This window comes from Chiloscyllium plagiosum, chromosome 16 (assembly GCF_004010195.1).
Source record: "Chiloscyllium plagiosum isolate BGI_BamShark_2017 chromosome 16, ASM401019v2, whole genome shotgun sequence".
Lineage (NCBI taxonomy): Eukaryota > Metazoa > Chordata > Chondrichthyes > Orectolobiformes > Hemiscylliidae > Chiloscyllium > Chiloscyllium plagiosum.
This window is the reverse complement of record NC_057725.1, coordinates 45213921-45221310: the sequence shown is the minus strand read 5'-3', so window position 1 is coordinate 45221310 and position 7390 is coordinate 45213921.

Genomic DNA, 7390 nt, shown 5'->3' with positions numbered 1-7390 from the left:
TGTCCATCTCTTTCTCCTTCATGTGCTTATTTAGTTTCCCTTTAAACGTATCCAAACATTCACCTCAGCTAATCTACAGGATAGCAAATTCCACATTTTCATCATTCCCTGGGTAAGAAAATTCTTCCAAATTCACTATTTGATTTCTTGGTGACTATCTTATATTGATGGTCTTTAATTTAGCTGTTCCCTACAATATGCTATTTGTTATTGCTCTATCAAAACTTTTTGTAACTGTAAATACCACCATTAGATCAGCCCCGAGTTCCTCATTTCACAAGAATTGAAATAAAGCTTGCTCATCCTTTCCTAATAATTATAGCCTTTCCTGATAACGTCCTTCTAAGTACTTTGTTCCACCCATGTCAATCTTTAATAAGGTTTATAATCTTAAATGAGCTTCTGACTTGCTATTCCTGCCATCTCTAAGATTGTTATGGAGATGGAAATAGGCAATGTTTAACTTGTCCCTGACTCAGTTTGTCTGCTGTTGAAATTTTCTTCCATGCCTTTAGGACCATTAGATTCATCCATATGAATATACTCTACTCCTAAATGCATGCCTCCCAAATTCCATCATCTATGAATGTGAGGTCATCCAAAATCCAGTTAGCCTTATCTTAACTCACAGCAAGTCCCATTCCCTTATGATCGCTGCTCTTGCTAAACTTTATTAGCTCCCTGACAAAAAATTTTAATTGTAAATTTATCATCCTTATTTTCAAATCACTACATGGTATTACTTCTCCTTGTCTCTGTAAACTCCTCCGTCCAACTCTTGCAAATGAGCAATAATATCTTAAAGGATTGAGCTGAATTTCATCTTTTGAAATATCTTGTGCTTACTTGCATTTAATCATTATATGTATTTGGTTAGTAACTATATTACTCTTGCTAAAGTAACTTACAGCGGTATTTTATAATAAACTAAATTTTATCCAGTTTAAGGCTAAAGCTTTGCTGCTGGTTATTTTTAAAATGAATTGATCATTAATTAAAAAGAGGCTGTACCTACACACAAATTCTTAGCTCATGGAGGAGAAATCTTTTACATGGTTGTGACCCCCTTAACCTATACTATTATTACATCTGAAAAGAGTTTTCATGAATTTGTCAAACACTATTCCTTTTTGTTAAACCATGTTGAGTGCTCATTCCATGATTTCCTAAGTTTATTCTCGAGATTTCATTGATAATAGATTCTAGCATCTTGTTACAGCTAATGTCAGGCAAATTGGTCTGTAGTTCCCTGCTTTCTTTGTCTCTCTCTCACCTTTTTTGTTGTATCACAGTGAAGTCAGGTCACTGTTAAATAAATTTACTTTCTGCTTAATTCGTTTCAAAATCTTTGGTAGACTGGGGGAGAGAAAATAGTGCAATTTAGGTGAATCATAATGTGACAGAATTTAAAATAAGGGAAAGAATACCAGCAGCATTTACAGTCCTGAATTATTTTCTTTTCCACCCATTGTTTTACAAATGAACTTCTTTATCAATGTGTTCCCACATCTTGAAGAAATATATTATTAAGGATCATTAGAAGATAAAGCACTAAGGTCATTTCTGAATGGATTTTGAATTCTTTCTGAATTAAGGGATAAAGGTATTGTTCAAAATGATGCCTCCTCAGGTTCTAAGCTGATATTGTGCGAGGATAGCCGGAAGAAAATAAAAATTGATGTCACATGCCTTGTATTCCCTCTGCAATTTTGAGTGAAGGTAAACTCACCCTCTAGCTGCTGGCTAAAAGTGAAGATAAGAACAATCATTACAGGTTATGATCTAGTCTTAGGTATTCTCTCATATCAGTATTGTTTGCTCGCATTAATAGATTAGATTACTTACAGTGTGGAAACATCTTAAATTTACCAAGAAGCTTGTATAGTATCCAATGTTCAACTGTATGACAACTTAACTTTATGGTTGGGGGAGCTTGTGACACATTTATTAATATGATCAGAGAATGTTCAGCGATTGGAGAAAGAGGGGTCTAGGATTGGTTTGGCTCAGGTATATTGGGGGATGAGGTAGTGGGGCATCCAGTCCAGTCTACACTGACAGCAGAGGAGTTGGGTTGGGTCAGTTTGAGTCAAGTCCAGTGAGGGATAGTGATTGGTTGGATTGTGTCAGGCCAAGTGGCAGGGGGCATTGTTAGAATTCTTTGAAGGATTGACATGGAGCTGTAGATAAAGGAGAGCCCATGGATGTACTGTACTTGGATTTCCAGAAAGCACTCAGCAAGTTTGCACATAAAAGATTATTGTGCAACATATTATCAAGTATTGCAGCAGTTCAAGAAACTAGCCATCAGATCCCCCCAAGCTTCTAAGAATGGGCAGTAAATATAAGCCTGTGAAGCCAACATCCCTTGAACAAACTTTTCAGAAAAGGTATTAGATTAGATTACTTACAGTATGGAAACAGGCCCTTCGGCCCAACAAGTCCATACCACCCCGTCGAAGCGCAACCCACCCATACCCCTAACTTTACCCCTTACCTAACACTATGGGCAATTTAGCATGGCCAATTCACCTGACCTGCACATCTTTGGACTGTGGGAGGAAACCCACGCAGACACGGGGAGAAAGTGCAAACTCCACACAGTCAGTCGCCTGAGGCGGGAATTGAACCCGGGTCTCTGGCGCTGTGAGGCAGCAGTGCTAACCACTGTGCCACTGTGCCGCCCAAAATTGTTGTGGGTTTCAATGATGCAGAATTGCTGAATGTTGAGGAGTAGTGGTTGGAATCTATCCTATTGGAGATGTTTGTCAGCCCTAGCTTGAATGTTGTTCAGTAATTGATGCATGTACGCTATTTTGCTTCATTCTTTGAGGAATCACAATTGCTATTGAATGCTGTACAATCATCAATGAACAACCTCTGGCTTTAAGTGAAGGGATCCTGTGAAGTGTTTGTCCTGTGATGAGACAGGATATACCCAGCAGTGATGTTGGAGGAGATTGGGCTGAAACATTCATCCTGTAAGCATTGCTGCTCGTCGGATGCTGCCTGAATTGCTATGCTCTTCCAGCACCACTGATCCAGAATCTGGTTTCCAGCATCTGCAGTCTTTGTTTTTACCTTGTAAGCATTACATGTCTGCCATTGGACATGCTCTGGCCATATTGATAAATGTGTCACGAGTTCTCCTAACCATAAAGTTAAATTGTCATATAGTTGATGATTGAATATTATAGAAACTTACTACTAAATTTAAGATGCTCACACTTTGAGTGTAGTGCCCAGCCTTTCAGCCTCTGAGCCCAAAGTTCTGGGTTCAAGTCCCAAGTCAAAACCTGATGATCAAAGATGATGTGTTCATTATGCATCAGCTTTCAGTGTGTAAATCCTTCCAACATGCACTAGAGGCAGATGGTAAGATTGAGAGACTTTCCTACACAGCCATATGATGGAAAAAGAAATTGGAGACTCATCTATCGCTATTCATAGCTCCGATTACAACATGCATGTAAAAGCTCATGTTGTCACAGCAAATCAGGTAGCCAGTCAGCTCAACTAACTAGATGACCAAAGTCACATCAACAGCATGATGCTTAATCTGTGTTCCGACTGGAGTGGATGTCATGCCAATCTGGATCAGACCTATCTTCAGACAGAGATGAAGCAGAAGAAGAAGATTACAACTATATTAAGGTGTTCCTTACTGGCTATGCACAACACTCTACTTTTGGAACAAGTTCCCACACGAAGGGTAAATATGGAGGGTTGACTGGGCTCGGTGTGTCTATGGTTTTATTTTAGTTCATCATTTTCATCATATTTTTTATGTCACTCGCTATCATAATTCATAAAGCAGTTAAGAGACTAGTACGTTTTCTTCCCTAAAGTACATGAGTAAACATAATTTTGTGACAGTCCTGTATCAATGACACTAACTTTTTTTTATTCAAAATGTTATGATTCATTGAATTTAAGTTTCCCAGCTTTTGTGAACACATCGCAAGAGTATTACTTCAAGTTTCTGATTCGCTAGACTAATAACCAATGGGAAATCAGTTGTAGGGTAGGCCCAATCGAATTGTGGAATCTAACTGGTTAGCCCTTTGCTGTAATTCAGGAGTCCAGTGATAAAAATCTAGCTCTCTGAGAGCAGCTAGTCAATCAGATAGAGACCCAGCTGCTCCCAGGCGAGTGAATATGGATCAAAGCGAGAAGTCACAAGAGCCTGTGAGAGTGAATAGTCAGAGATAAGGGCAAGGGGCTGATTTTCAGTGGATCCCTGCCCACTCTTTCCTGATGCCAGATCTCTCAAGCACAGAGTACCTAACAATGAGGGATCCCAGCCCATTCTACCACTGGCAAACCTGATGGGGTTTGCTTTCAGGAAGAATGGAAGAGCTGTGCAAACCCCACTCAATGCTTGAGACAGCACTAATTCCAGGTGGACTCAGAGACTAATAGTATCAATTGGCTTAGTAATGAGCAAATTGGCATCTGAGTTTCCCTCCCAAGCCCCTGTGGGAGGCTTTCGCACCACTGGGATACTGATATAGGTCCCAGAGCAAAGATAAAAAAAGGAATACTTGGAAATGAATGTACTAGTCATACTGGGTATCCATTTTGAAATCTACAAGTCCAATCAGTATGTCTCATTCACCAGTTTTGCCAGGTTTTCCTTCTGAGGGGTAGGCTCTCTCAAAATCAAATGACCAAAAAATGGGCGGCACGGTGGCACAGTGGTTAGCACTGCTGCCTCACAGCGCCAGAGACCTGGGTTCAATTCCCCCCTCAGGCGACTGACTGTGTGGAGTTTGCACATTCTCCCCGTGTCTGTGTGGGTTTCCTCCGGGTGCTCCGGTTTCTTCCCACACTCCAAAAATGTGCAGTTTAGGTGAATTGTCCATGCTAAATTGCCTGTAGTGTTAGGTGAAAGAGTAAATGTAGGGGAATGGGTCTGGGTGGGTTGCGCTTCGGCGGGTTGGTGTGGACTTGTTGGGCTGGAGGGCCTGTTTCCACACTGTAAGTAATCTAATCTAAAAATACCACATTGTTATGGACTGGATTTGATTCTGCCCATTATCCATGTCCCGCTTACTAACATCTTTATTCCCCTTATCAGGGTGGAATTTGCCTTTATGCCATGATGAAAAACAGATGATAGTGCATTGTACAGCTCTCCAGATTTTCAATTTTCAATGATTTCATGATCTATCCAATGTCTCACCTGCTTTAAAAGATAATGTTCAAAATAAAATCTTTTCTCAGCTCCTTTTTGAGGAAAGAAATTCTCATGACCCTGCAATGTGACAAGAATGAACTCATTTCTCCTCATCTCCTTGTATAGTGACTTACCAAATCTAAGGACCTTTCTCGTGTGATCACATGTAGCTGATGATAATGATGACGACTAAGGTTGTGCAATAGATTAGGCAAATCCTTTAGTCATGGGTTATTCGAATTGTTCTGAACAACAGCTCAAATATTTAATGCTGTGGTTAACAAAACAAAATTAACTTTTTCCTCTCTTCTTACTGTGATTTCTTCCCCTCCTAAAATTTGTATTTTGGTGCTGATAGATTTCTTTTCTTTTCAATATTCTCCCAATCTTTCCTGAAATACTAACTCCTTCTTGGAATGTGTTTGCGTGGGTCTTTTTAATCCTTTTGTTCTCCTATTCAAGTGCTCCTTTATGAGACTAGATAATATTTTCTGGCAGGTATCTGGCCAAGATCCTGTTCTCACCTTTCCACAACTTTCCAGCAGCTTTTTTAGTCAATGCTTCTCACTCAGAATGTTTAAGAATGATTAGTTTTTTGTTTGTTGTTGCTGGCCCAGAGGTGCAGTCATGAATCATCCCCTTTGAGGTTGAGATTAGCTACCTCTGTTACAAATTGAGAAGGAAAATATCATGAGTGAATCTGAGGGCAAGTGGGACCCTGTATAACTGTTAAATAAGATGGCAGACTATTCAAACAGGTAATTATGTTCTGCTTTAGTTAAAGATTCTGATCTTAAACAGACATTGGAGCTAATTCCTGAGTTGTTAGCAGTACAAAAGAGTCACTAAGATAACTGATCAATATAAATTATCCCAGTGGTCTATGCATTAGCCATGAAACTACTGGGAAACATGAATATTTAATCTGTCTTGTTTCACATTATTTTTGTCAAGTGCTTAGAACGTAATAGAAAGGCAGGGTTGGGATCAAGGCTTTATATATTTCAGATGGTGAAAGATTTTAGTCTACATTTAAGTAAAATATGACTAAGCATTTTTAGATGATCTTTCTTGTTGATTGTCAAACATCTAATAGAATACTCCATTGCAATAATTTTGATAGTGTTGAGAATGGGCGAAGTCAGGCTGCTGGGACTTTTATAGAACAATGTTGGGGGTTTGTCAGACAAGGGGAGGCTGGATCAAGGGAACTAAATTCTTTAAAAGAAGCCTTAGGTTGAAATGCCAACATTCACCCACTTATAAGTTTCACCTGAGTGGATCTGAGGGCAAGTGGGACCCTGTGTAACTGTCAAATAAGATGGCAGACTATTCAAACAGGTAATTATGTTCTGCTTTAGTTAAAGATTCTGATCTTAAACAGACAGTGGAGCTAATTCCTGAGTTGTTAGCAGTACAAAAGAGTCACTAAGATAACTGTGAAGTAAGGAGTATTATTCAGTGAAACTGACAGGTTGAGGAGGCTTTAGTCAGTGAAACAAAAGAGCTGCAGCATGACAAACTGAGAGGCTGATACTTACACTCCTTCTCAGACTGTGCTTTCATTGGTTGACGGGTGATTGCAAACCTCTTGAAAGTCACTTCAGCCACATTCAATTGAATTTCCCTGCTGCCAGCCTTCACAACACAATGGAAGCAACTTATACAGTGTTCCCTTGCCCCTCTGATGAAGAGCAAGAGGAAATCCAAAACCAGCAGTGAACCGAGTGGTTGCACGTTTTCAGTGGCTATTGACATGCCTGTCATTGGAGGTTACCTCCAATAGTTCTCTGTTTCTCCCTGAAATTATGTGCTGTCAATCCTTGCAAGGAGAGGGTTATGAGGGTTAGAGGTGATTTCTGTGGATTAGAGGAAGGCACAACATTGTGTGGGATGACTTCGAATTATAAGCACAAATGGCCAATTAGATGGTGTGTGCATGCGCACACTGCTTTGATGGAGATATGAGGAGTCTGGTGACAGAGAATTGAGTTGACCCACAAGTTCATAGTTCTAAAGACTGCTGAGCAGGAGAATGCTAGACCAGTGAGAATGTGGGTCTTGGTAATTCAAAATTCACTGATGTATGAAGAGAGATTGTATTAGTTACAACTATATTCACTGGAGTTTAGAAGGATGAGGAGAGATATTATAGAAACCTAAAAAATTCTAACAGGGCTAGACAGAATAAACTCAGGCAGGATGGTCCCA